Raw genomic sequence first — 13658 nt, forward strand, 5'->3', positions numbered from 1 at the left:
AATAAACAATAAACAAATCGTCCATGTGTGTAATCTTCAATATGGCTGGATATATAGAAACCTCCAGAAATCAATATAAATCTGGCAGGTGAACAAAAAGTGTATTCCTTCACCAGTAAGATTGCCCCCTCACCTTCATGAAGCGGGCACATGGGGTCAAACTGCTTTTTTGCTATTAAGCACAGCCAACCGCTCAATCCTCCACGTCAGATTCGATAACACAAACAGTGGTGGTATCCCCCTTCAGAATTTACAGGTATCACCTCTCCTGATATCTGGATGTTTTTCATATGATCTATTTGTACTTCAGCTTCCTCATCGATGTTTATAAAACAAGAAGAAGAATCCTTCCATTGTGTGATATTGTTTTATTTATTAATATAAAAGAATACTATAAATGCTCACTCACGTGTTAAGAGAAAACACGGTAGTCCTCGGTGTACTCCTTTGGGTGTATCAAGATGGCCCTTCTGCCGGAAGTGATGTCACCACGTCTCCGTCTCTCGTCTGACCAGTTGTGTCACTAATCAGGCCTGAAACAATAAATGAAAGAATATCACACAATGGAAGGATTCTTCTTGATTGACTTCACAATAGTGCCATTTGTCAGTCTATTTCCACTGCACCTTTGAGCATTTATTTATGCCAAGTGTTTTATCACGTGTGGTTTAATACGTTTGTGATTTCACCCTGTTAGGGACACAAGTGGGATTATGTATTGTGTTTTTATGCGTTTTGCACATTTTTATTTTATTTCATATAGTTTATCAAACATCACTGCATAAGATTGTATAATAATATGAAGAAATGAGTTTGGGATAACTACACACAGGAGGATTCACTAGGGGTGTAATTGAAACCTCATTTTTTATTTAATTATTTATATAAGTATAAGTGTGGGAGCGCAGCACCAATTTTGTTATAATTTTAATCCCTGGTGTTATTACCTATTAATGTCAGTATCCAGCTATATTTTGTGCTCTTTTTTTTTAAACAAACAGCACTTACTGTGAAGAAACCTTTCCATATTTGAAGGTAAAATACCTTTTCCTCCTGACGTAAAGATTATCTTTGTCCTCTGTAATGACCTGAAAGTGAATAACTCAATACCAAGTTCACTATATGGGGCACTTACAGTATATATTTATACATACATACAGTTAGGTCCATATATATTTGGACACAGGCGCAATTTTCATACTTTTGGCTCTATATGCCACCAGAATAAATTAAAACAAAACAATCCAAATGAATTTGAAGTGCAGACCTTCAGCTTTAATTTAAGGGGTTGAACATAAATATCAAGTACAAATTTTAGGAACTGCAACCATCTTTATACACAGTCCTTCCATTTTCAGGAGCTCAGATGTAATTGGACAAATGAATATAATCATAAATAAAATGTTCATTTTTAATATTTTGTTGAGAATCCTTTACTGGTAATGACTGCCTGAAGTCTGGAACCCATGGGCATTACCAAAGACTGGGTTTCCTCCTTTCTGATACTTTGTCAGGCTCTAACTGCAGCTGTCTTCAGTTGTTCTTTGTTTGTGGGTCTTTCTGCCTTTAGTTTTGCCTTCAGCAAGTGAAATACATGCTCAGTTGGGTTGAGATCAGGTGAATGACTCGGCCATTGCAGAATATTCCACTTCTTTTCCTTCAAAAGCTCCTGGGTTGATTTTGCAGTGTGTTTTGGATCATTGTCCATCTGTACTGTTTAAGTGCCGTCCAATCAATTTTGCTGCATTTGGCTGAATCTGGGCTGAGAGTATATCTCTAAACACTGCAGAATTAATCCGGCTGCTTCTGTCCTCTGTTACATCATCAATAAACACCAATGAGCCAGTGCCACTGGAAGCCATGCATGCCCATGCTATCATACTGCCTCCACCATGTTTTACAGATGACGTTGTGTGCTTTGCATCATGAGGCTTGAAGCCTTCTCCACACTATTTTCTTCCTGTCATTCTGGTACAGATGAATCTTAAGTTTCATCCGTCCAAAGAATGCTTTTCCTGAACTGGTCTGGGTTTTTTAGATGTTTTTTGGCAAAATCTGGCTTTTCTATTCTTCAGGCTTATGAATAGTTTGCACCTTGTGGTGAACCCTCTGTATTTGTTCTCGTGAAGTCTGCTCTTCATTGTAGAATTTGACAATGATACACCCACCTCCTGGAGAGTGTCCTTCACTTGTCTGGATGTTGTGAATGGGTTTTTCTTTACCATAGAGAGGATCCTGCGATCATCCACCACTGTTGTCTTCCGTGGATGTCCATGCCATTTTATGTTGCTGAGCTCACCAGTGCGTTCTTTCCTCTGAATGTACCAAACTGTTGATCTGATCACTCCTAATGTTGCTGCTATCTCTCTGATGGATTTGTTTAGTTTTTAAAGCCTTACAATGGCCTGTTTCACTTGCACGGACAGCTCCTTTGAACACATGATGTAGGTTCACAGCAATAGATTCCAACTGAAAATACCACACTTAGAATCAACAAGAATAAGAAAGGAGTAGCACACACCTGGCCATGAAACAGCTTTTGATTCAATTGTCCGATTACTTTTGGTCCCTTGAAAAAGGGGGGATGGCTACCCTTCAGAGCTGTAATTCCTAAACCCTTCCTCGAATTTGGATGTACATACCCTCAAATCAAACCTGTGAGTGTGCACTTTCAGCCCATATTCATTTTATAACTATATCATGAATATGTTTTGGCAAATACCTGAAAAAATCTAAAATTGTGCCTGTGTCCAAATATATATGGATCTAACTTTATTTATACATCTCCTCTTCTTAAGAGGGAATAAATTCATTCAGCTAATCCAGCCTTTTTCAACCAGGGGTGCTTTAGGAAAATGCCTAAAAACTGACTAAAAAGTGTATACAACCAGCAGGTGGATCAATCCTGCCTTTTAGTTACACAAAGCCACAGGTTTTCATTATGCACTTTTATGACCTTCTAGCTGCCGGCATCCTAACAACCAATGACCTCATCAGTTCATATGGAGGGTGTCAGGTGCATGCACATCACCCTTGTTTGCCCCTCCGCTGCCCCTCTCCATCAGCACTGGGGTCACATTAGCTGAGTGAGGGAAATAAACTGAGAGAGACACACTGGAACACTAGTCAGTACCAGTGTGCAAAGGTATATTTGCTTTGGAAGAATAAAACACTTCTAATGTTGGGTTTACTGTGTGTGTGGATGTGTGTAGAATAGGTTTTTACATTTTAGAATTGGGTGCCTTGAGATTGTGCAGAATTTTAAAGGGTGCCTTGAGATTGTGCAGAATTTTAAAGGATGCCTTGACTGAAAAAAGGGTTGAGAAACACTGAGCTAATCTGTCCTCATAGCTGAGCTCCTCCATGCCGCTTATCAATTTAGTTGTCCATTGAAACAGCTTTTGATTCAATTGTCTGATTACTTTTGGTCCCTTGAAAAAGGGGGGATGGCTACCCTTAAGAGCTGTAATTTCTAAACCCTTCCTCCAATTTGGATGTACATACCCTCAAATTAAACCTGAGAATGTGCACTTTTAGCCCATATCCATTATATCAGCGTTTTTCAACCACTGTGCCGCGGCACACTAGTGTGCCGTGAGATATTGTCTGGTGTGCCGTGGGAAAAATTTCATCCGTAACATGTGGCCTCGGCTCACAAATAGACCAATCATTAGAACAGCAATGGGCAAACTACGGCCCGGCGGACCTTTTAATCCGGCCCACGGAGCGTGATACTGTCAGGATGATCTGTCCCCCTCGACGTATCTGCGCATGTGCCGGAGATCGCCGATCGGCTGCTAATGCCTGAAACTGGCACATAGGCAGATACGTCGAGGGGGACAGATCCTCATAGGAGACAGATTTTCATGCTACACCGGAACGGCGAGAGGAACGCGCGGAGCAAAGGTAAGTGAATTGACACAGGGGGGGCTTGGGGACTTAATATGGGGGATGAATTAATATGGGGGATGAATTACTATATGGGGGATGAATTACTATAGGGGGGATGAATTACTATGGGGGATGAATTACTATATGGGGGATGAATTACTATGGGGGATGAATTACTATATGGGGGATTAATTACTATAGGGGGGATGAATTACTATGGGGGATGAATTACTATATGGGGGATGAATTACTATAGGGGGGATGAATTACTATATGGGGGGTGAATTACTATGGGGGATGAATTACTATGGGGGATGAATTACTATATGGGGGATGAATTACTATGGGGGATGAATTACTATGGGGGATGAATTACTATGGGGGATGAATTACTATATGGGGGATGAATTACTATGGGGGATGAATTACTATATGGGGGATTAATTACTATGGGGGATGAATTACTATATGGGGGATTAATTACTATGGGGGATGAATTACTATGGGGGATGAATTACTATGGGGGATGAATTACTATATGGGGGATTAATTACTATGGGGGATTAATTACTATGGGGGATTAATTACTATGGGGGATGAATTACTATATGGGGGATGAATTACTATGGGGGATGAATTACTATATGGGGGATTAATTACTATGGGGGATGAATTACTATGGGGGATGAATTACTATATGGGGGATTAATTACTATGGGGGATGAATTACTATGGGGGATGAATTACTATATGGGGGATGAATTACTATGGGGGATGAATTACTATATGGGGGATTAATTACTATGCTTACTATGGGGGAATATTACTATACTTACTATGGATGACACATACACATCATTCATCTACTCTTGGTCCGGCCCCCGGGTCCAATATATGAACCCATTGCGGCCCTCAAGTCAAAAAGTTTTTCAATAAATTTTTTTAACATTTTCTAATGGTGGTGTGCCTCGTGATTTTTTTCATGAAAAAAGTGTGCCTTTGCACAAAAAAGGTTGAAAAACACTGCATTATATAACCATAGCTTGAATATGTTTTGGTAAATACCTGAAAAAAACTAAAACTGTGCCTGCATCAAAATATATATGGACCTAACTGTGCATTGCAAGAATTTTCACAAACTTTGTTGCAAATTCCTACCTTTTGTTGTTCTGAAGAAATAGCTGTTTGTCTGTGTAAGCCCATGTGCAAAGTGAATGTAAATGGGAGTGAGTTTATAATTATTAGTCAGCTGTTGCACTTGCAGGGCTCTAATGAGGAAGGTCATCATCCATTTAGATGTGATTTCTCTTTAGGCATTTTTGTTGAAGAAGATGTATCATCTGTGTACAAAACGCCTCCAGGCTGTCATATTGCGTTGCATTTTACAGAAAATTACAGCTCTGCAGATTGAAAATGAAATGTAATTTTTAATAACATTCTATTACAAAATGATTAGTATAGCAATTGTATAAGCCAATTTGTTTTTGTTTTTTTTTTTCACACGAAAATGGGATCACCCTTTAAATAACAGTATTGATTGAAGTGACTGTTAAAACACACACAGACTCTTTGGGGTGCATTTGGGGAATGTATCCCAGAGAACATACATATACCATCTGGTACGTCTTCTGCAAATGTGTTGCTACTAGTTTGCACACGCAGCAGCACTCAGGTTGTACAGCAGTGGTGCATACCTTACAATACATTTGGTTAGTGGATTAGATGAGGCATTAGCAGCCTCACCCATTCAAAGGAGGCACTTGTGTATATTGCACTGCAGACTCAAGGGACAAATGTGGTTGTGACAGCCCACAGTACAGGATGAAGCCAACTCTGCTGGGTATCAGATACTCTGTTATATGTTTAACAGATGTAATGAGAAACTCCAATTTTTATAAAGATTGCATATGTAGGGCAGCACAGTGGCTAAATGGTTAGCACTTCCGCCTGGCAGTACTAGGGTCATTGGTTTGAATCCCAGCCACGGCACCACCTGCCTGGAGTTTGCATGTTCTCCTTGTGCCTGCGTGGGTTTCCTCCGGGTACTCCAGTTTCCTCCCACACTCCAAAGACATGCTGGTAGGTGAATTGGATCCTGTCTAAATTGGCCCTAGTATGTGTATGTATGAATGTGAGTTAGGGACCTTAGATTGTACACCTCTTGAGGGTATAGGGACTGATGTGAATGTACAATATATATGTAAAGCGCTGTGCAAATTGACAGTGGTATATAAGTACCTGAAATAAATAAATATGTAATTACAACAAAGCTTCATCTGTTCCTTGTATGACCTGGAAGTTTGTGTTGAGGCTAGTCATAATTATAAGCAAAACTCCTAATTTCAAGCATCATTATAATAATAGAGTTGTTGCTTTTTTTTTTTAATCCCAGCAGGTGATAATGAGTGTCTCAATTGAGTGGATGCTCTCACTAAAACACAGAAAAAGTCTTCAAATTCAAGAGGGCCTGGTCCTTCCTCTTGTAAACAAGATTTATTAGCAAAGTTTCAGATTGTGCTGTCTCAAGAATGACATGAAGGAAGATATGAGCCAAACCTTTGCCAGGACTCATGATGCCAACAAGACAGTAATCCTTTCCTCTGCTCTATAGCTGAGAAAAGGATAAGACATGTTCACTGGAAAATTTTCAACATGCAGGAAAATCTTTCTGTGCAATGAGCTAGAGAAAGCCAATCTGTAAACAATTTGTCCGACTGTCTAATGCAGGGGTGGGCAAACTTTTTGACTTGAGGGCCGCAATGGGTTCATATATTGGACCCGGGGGCCGGACCAAGAGTAGATGAATGATGTGTATGTGTCATCCATAGTAAGTATAGTAATATTCCCCCATAGTAAGCATAGTAATTAATCCCCCATATAGTAATTCATCCCCCCCATATAGTAATTCATCCCCCATATAGTAATTCATCCCCCATAGTAATTCGTCCCCCATAGTAATTCGTCCCCCATAGTAATTCGTCCCCCATATAGTAATTCGTCCCCCATATAGTAATTCATCCCCCATATAGTAATTCAACCCCCATAGTAATTCATCCCCCATATAGTAATTCATCCCCCATAGTAATTCATCCCCCATAGTAATTCATCTCCCATATAGTAATTCATCCCCCATATAGTAATTCATCCCCCATAGTAATTCATCCCCCATATTGTAATTCATCCCCCATAGTAATTCATCCCCCATATAGTAATTCATCCCCCCTATAGTAATTCATCCCCCAAAGTAATTCATCCCCCATATAGTAATTCATCCCCCATAGTAATTCATCCCCCATATAGTAATTCATCCCCCATATAGTAAGTCATCCCCCCTATAGTAATTCATCCCCCATAGTAATTCATCCCCCATAGTAATTCATCCCTCATATAGTAATTCATCCCCCATATAGTAATTCATGCCCCATATAGTAATTCATCCCCCATAGTAATTCATCCCCCATATAGTAATTCATCCCTCATATAGTAATTCATCCCCCATAGTAATTCATCCCCCATATAGTAATTCATCCCCCATAGTAATTCATCCCCCATAGTAATTCATCCCCCCTATAGTAATTCATCCCCCATATTAATTCATCCCCCATATTAAGTCCCCAAGTCCCCCCTGTGTCAATTCACTTACCTTTGCTCCGCGCGTTCCTCTCGCCGTGTTCCCGCTTCGTTCCGGTGTAGCATGAAACTCTGTCTCCTATGACAGCGTTTTTCAACCACTGTGTAGTGTGCCGCGAGATATTGTCTGGTGTGCCGTGGGAAAAATTGCAATTTCATCCGTAACATGTGGCCTCGGCTCACAAATAGACCAATCATTAGAACAGCAATGGGCAAACTACGGCTCGCGGGCCGTATACGGCCCGGCGGACCTATTAATCCGGCCCGCGGAGCGTGATACTGTCAGGATGATCTGTTCCCCTCGACGTATCTGCGCATGTGCCGGAGATCGCCGATCGGCTGCTAATGCCTGAAACTGGCACATGCGCAGATACGTCGAGGGGGACAGATCCTCATAGGAGACAGATTTTCATGCTACACCGGAACGGCGAGAGGAACGCGCGGAGCAAAGGTAAGTGAATTGACACAGGGGGTCTTGTGGACTTAATATGGGGGATGAATTAATATGGGGGATGAATTAATATGGGGGATGAATTACTATGGGGGATGAATTACTATGGGGGATGAATTACTATATGGGGGATGAATTACTATGGGGGATGAATTACTATGGGGGATGAATTACTATATGGGGGATGAATTACTATGAGGGATGAATTACTATATGGGGGATTAATTACTATAGGGGGGATGAATTACTATGGGGGATGAATTACTATATGGGGGATGAATTACTATAGGGGGGATGAATTACTATATGAGGGGTGAATTACTATGGGGGATGAATTACTATGGGGGATGAATTACTATATGGGGGATGAATTACTATGGGGGATGAATTACTATATGGGGGATGAATTACTATGGGGGATGAATAACTATGGGGGATGAATTACTATATAGGGGATTAATTACTATGGGGGATGAATTAATATATGGGGGATTAATTACTATGGGGGATGAATTACTATATGGGGGATTAATTACTATGGGGGATGAATTACTATGGGGGATGAATTACTATATGGGGGATGAATTACTATATGGGGGATTAATTACTATGCTTACTATGGGGGAATATTACTATATTTACTATGGATGACACATACACATCATTCATCTACTCTTGGTCCGGCCCCCGGGTCCAATATATGAACCCATTGCGGCCCTCAAGTCAAAAAGTTTTTCAATACATTTTTTTAACATTTTCTAATGGTGGTGTGCCTCGTGATTTTTTTCATGAAAAAAGTGTACCTTTGCACAAAAAAGGTTGAAAAACACTGTCCTATGAGGATCTGTCCCCCTCAACGTATCTGCGCATGTGCCAGTTTCAGGCATTAGCAGCCGATCGGCGATCTCCGGCACATGCGCAGATACGTCGAGGGGGACAGATCCTCACAGGAGACAGATTTTCATGCTGCACCGGTCTTCAGGGCGGACTGTGAGAGGAGCCTAGCGGGAGCCTAGCGGGAGCCTAGCTCCGCGGGCCGGATTAAAAGGTCCGCCGGGCCGTAGTTTGCCCATTGCTGGTCTAATGTGTTGTATTGCTGGTTTTGCAGTAATCTTTTTTACCCAAGTCAGTAAATGTAAAGAATGGAATACTCCATTTTCTATGAGTAAACACAGCTATCCCCAGTTGATGAAAACTGAAGTGGTAACACATCATGCTATTGAAGTATAGTTGTAACTGGTTACTTCTTATCCCCTATACATTGCAATTTTAATTAGCAAAGCCTGGACTGGCCACATTGAACAATGATTGGTCAGGCTATGTCATCAGCTTAAATCCAAATCAACACTTGGCTGATTCTGATCCTTTTCTATGTTACGTTTTTATGGTTGGTATGTGTAACTTTTTAGCATTAAATAAAAATGTAAAAAATATATTTCTGTTTAACCACCTGAGCTCATGAAGATTTTGCTACCATCATGACCAGACCATTATTTGCTAAGCCGTGCTGTAGTAACTGGTAATTGCATGATCATGCAACGCTGAACCCAAACAAAATTGATATAATTTTTTTTCTCACACACATAGAGCTTTGTTTTGGTGGTATTTGATCACCACTGGGTTGTTCATTTTTTTGCGATATAAACAAAAAAGATTGAAAACTTTGATTAAAAAAAAGTATTTTTTTTACTTTCTGCTATAAAAGATATGCAAGATAAAAATATATTAATCACATTTCTTCATAAATTTTGGCAAAAATATATTCTGCTGCAAGTCTTTGATAAAACAAAAATCACAAAGAGTGCATATTGTTTGGTTTGCATGAAAGTTATAGCGTCTACCAACTATGGTAAATATACTAGAATTTTAATTTTTTTATACTACTAATAGTGGTGATCAGTGACGAGACTGTGATAGTATGGTGGGCAATCTGACACTAAATGACACTGGGGGAGCTGACTGACTGCCACTGACATCACCAGTGACATTAATAAAGTGATCAGTGATAACATTATACACTGTCACTGTACTAATGACACTGGCTGGGAAGGGGTTCTATCTAGGGCATCTAGGCATCTAGGGCAATCAGGGCATTAAATGTGTTCCTAACCGTGTGTGATATGTGTAAAGTGTGCTGTTTTGCAGGGATGAGAAACACAGAGATTATTCCCTCTGTACAGAGCTCTGTTTTGAATGTCAACACAGAGCTCTGGGCTGTGAGTATACACAGCCGATCAGCAGGTGCTGGCCACGAATCACTGGCTGACAGGCTCCCGCTGTGCCAGACAGGGTGTGCGTATGAGCACATGCCAGAAACCCGAAAGTAGGCAGTGACATTACCTTGCCTACAGCAGCCGCCCGTCCGCAGTATAGTGTGGACGGGCAGTTGCTAAGTAAATATATATATCATATATTACACACATACACAGTATACATAGTTCTAATGATCTACTTAAATGTTTAGTCACTATTCACTGCTAAATATGATAGAAAAGTGGCAATCATAAGTTAATGTTTGTTTACTGTGTATAACAGTACACTGTTCTCACCAATTCACACTATATGCAGTAACAGATGTTTTACCATATAGTAAACCTTCTGTCACCACAGAGACACACAGGAAACAATTGTCCCATTCATACTGCAGTGCAGCTGCGCTGCAACATGCTGCGTTGAAATGCAGGGATGCTGTATTTTATTGCAGCACACTGGGCACAGTTCGCTGCCTGACATCGCAGTGAATGGAGTGTACATTTTGTACACTTCAAATAAAGCTTGTACAAAACAAAAAAAGGAAGCAATGCAGTGCGCTGAATCATGCACCACACTGCCCCCTACAGCAGCCAGCAACTAAGAGCGGGCAGAGTGGTGATTTGCTGGCTTGTATAGTGTAAATTTGCCCTGAAGAACCAATAGTTTAAACTTTATTCTAAATAAATACACATTTGGGCCCCTTTCACAAGGGCGTTCACTCTAGATACATGTGTCAGTTTTTCAGACGGATTCAGACTGAACCACAATACAGGTCTATGGGAGGGCGGATGTAAACAGATCATCATCCGTTAACATCTACTTAATCCGTGTCTGTTCAGGTCTGTTTTTTGGAATGGAACAAGGCTATGCCCTTTTCCATTTAGATGGATCTGAACATATGTAAACGGATGCTGGCTCTTTATATCCCCTCTGTTTATGTCTGTTTTAAGGCTAGAAACATTTTTTATTTTTACTCTTGATACCTAGGATTAGTTTCTGCAACAACAAAGAAAAGGGATGCAAAAACAAATGTAGAATGATGTAAATTGAAATGAACTAAAAAGCAAACTGATGTAAACTGAATTGAACTGTAGACGAATGTAAAAACTGATATAAAATGTATGTCTTTTCTTAGCAAAAATGTGACTGAACAGATGATGCCTGTGTGAAAAGACCCTTAATTATATTTCAAACACATTCAACGACATCATTCAGTGACGTAACAAGAATAGGGGCCACAGGACTGCACTCCTGTGACCCACAAAGAGCTTTGGCCCTTGTCAACATGGCTGGGCTTGCTAGTACTAGCTCCTCCTAGTGCAATCCTGAACTAGAAAAGCTACAATTTCTGGGGAATCGTGAACCATTCGGCGAAACGTTCCACAAAGTAATAGCACACCAATCGGGAACAATCCACACGTTTCGGTATATTACTGTCTATGTAGTGTAAAAACTGTGGGAGGAGTTAGGGTGGTAAATTTGGCTATAATAATAAGAATATATATGTGAGATAACAGTAAGTGGTCTTGCCATGCAAGAACACTTAATTATCTACTTAAGGGGACTACTGACACTGAACAGACATCATGCAAATGAAGGATAAACTGTATGTTATGTTGATATAAGCTGTTAATATGCTATTCACTACATTATTGCTATTGTGACTCCTAACTCCGTTGGGTTTGTGTCAATGTCTTGGAAATGTAACCAGTTATCTTTAACCACCAGGAGACCGCCCGCAGTACATATACTGCTACACGGCGGCCCCTGTGTGCAAGATCACATATATAAACACGATCCTGCATTCTGGGGTAGGGGGCGCACGCGAGGCGTGTGACCGCCGTACCCACGGCACCGATCGCGGCCGCGGATGTCAATCACCGGGTCCCGGCCGGTGATTACCTGCTGGAGCCTGACGATTGCCGGCAATCACAGACGGTGAGGAAGGCTGCATTGTTTTCAATGGAGCTCTTCCTCCCTGTCAGCTTCAGCACACTGTTCCGAGATCGCTGATCACAGCCTTCCGGGACAGTGTGTAACAGAGAGGTACACCCCCAGCCCCCTAGTGAAACACTACCCTCACACAGTTAACCCTTTGATTGTCTCCAAAAGTTAACCCCTTCCTCCCCAGTGCCATTAGTAAAGTGTCAATGTTTTTTTTTTTGCACTGATCAGGGTATTGGTGTCACTGGGATGTCAGTGACCCCAAGTCAGTTCCCCCCAGTGTCAGAATGTCTGCCGCAGTCCCTCCATAAGTCGCTGATCGCCTCCATAAGTTGCTGATTGCAACTATTATTACTATAGAAAAAAAAATCCAGTATCTATACCGCCATTTGTAAATGCTATAACGTTCATGTAAACCAATTGATTTAAACGTATTGGGATTTTTTTTAGCAAAGACATGTCACAGAATACATTTTGGCAGAAATTTATGACGAAATCTGATTTTTACATTTTTTTACTGGACATGATTTATAGCAAAAAGTCCAAAATATTGTTTTTTTCTCAAAATTATCTGACTTCTTTTTTATAGCGCAAAAAACAGGCGATCAAATACCACCAAAAGAAAGCCCAATTCGTGGGAAAAAAGGATGTAAATTTCATTTTGGTGAAGCATTGCATGACTGCGCAATTGTCAGTTAAAATAACGCAGCACAGTAACACAAACAGCTTATGTAACCAATTCCTGACCGCCCTATAGCAGAAATACTGCTACAGGGCGGCACAGGTGTGCAAAATCACATATACAGGTGAAACTTGAAAAATTAGAATATCGTGCAAAAGTTCATTTATTTCAGTAATGCAACTTAAAAGGTGAAACTAGATAGACCCATTACATGCAAAGTAAGATAGTTCAAGCCATGATTTGTCATAATTGTGATGATTATGTTACAGCTCATTAAAACCCCAAATCCACAATCTCAGAAAATGAGAATATTGTGAAAAGGTGCAATATTCTAGACTCAAAGTGTCCCCCTCTAATCAGCTAATTGAGCCATAACACCTGTAAAGGGTTCCTGAGCCTTTAAATGGTCTCTCAGTCTGGTTCAGTAGAAATCACAATCATGGGAAAGACTGGTGACCTGACAGTTGTGCAGAAAACCATCATTGACACCCTCCATAAGGAGGGAAAGCCTGAAAAGGTAATTGCAAAAGAAGTTGGATGTTCCCAAAGTGCTGTATCAAACCACATTAATAGAAAGTTATGTGGAAGGGAAAAGTGTGGAAGAAAAAGGTGCACAAGCAGCAAGGATGACCGCAGCCTGGAGAAGATTGTCAGGAAGATTGTCAGGAAAAGGCCATTCAAAAGTGTTGGGGACTTTCAAAAGGAGTGGACTGAGGCTGGAGTCAGTGCATCAAGAGCCACCACACACAGATGGATCCTGGACTTGGGCTTCAAATGTCGTATTCCTCTTGTCAAGCCGCTCCTGAA

The 13658-nt window shown here is 40.7% G+C and overlaps 1 long non-coding RNA gene across 1 annotated transcript in view; it reads right to left on the bottom strand.

The window, feature by feature from the left end:
- The window catches only part of LOC149456760 (uncharacterized), a 193438-nt gene that overhangs the window by 28246 nt on the left and 151534 nt on the right, over positions 1–13658 (bottom strand). Inside the window, exon 3 of the long non-coding RNA XR_016313810.1 lies at positions 410–533. This is a non-coding gene — a long non-coding RNA (uncharacterized LOC149456760). The remainder of the gene's footprint in view (positions 1–409; positions 534–13658) is intronic.

The sequence above is a fragment of the Staurois parvus genome, unplaced genomic scaffold (assembly GCF_062004578.1).
Source record: "Staurois parvus isolate SC_StPar_1 unplaced genomic scaffold, SC_StPar_1.0 ptg000349l, whole genome shotgun sequence".
Lineage (NCBI taxonomy): Eukaryota > Metazoa > Chordata > Amphibia > Anura > Ranidae > Staurois > Staurois parvus.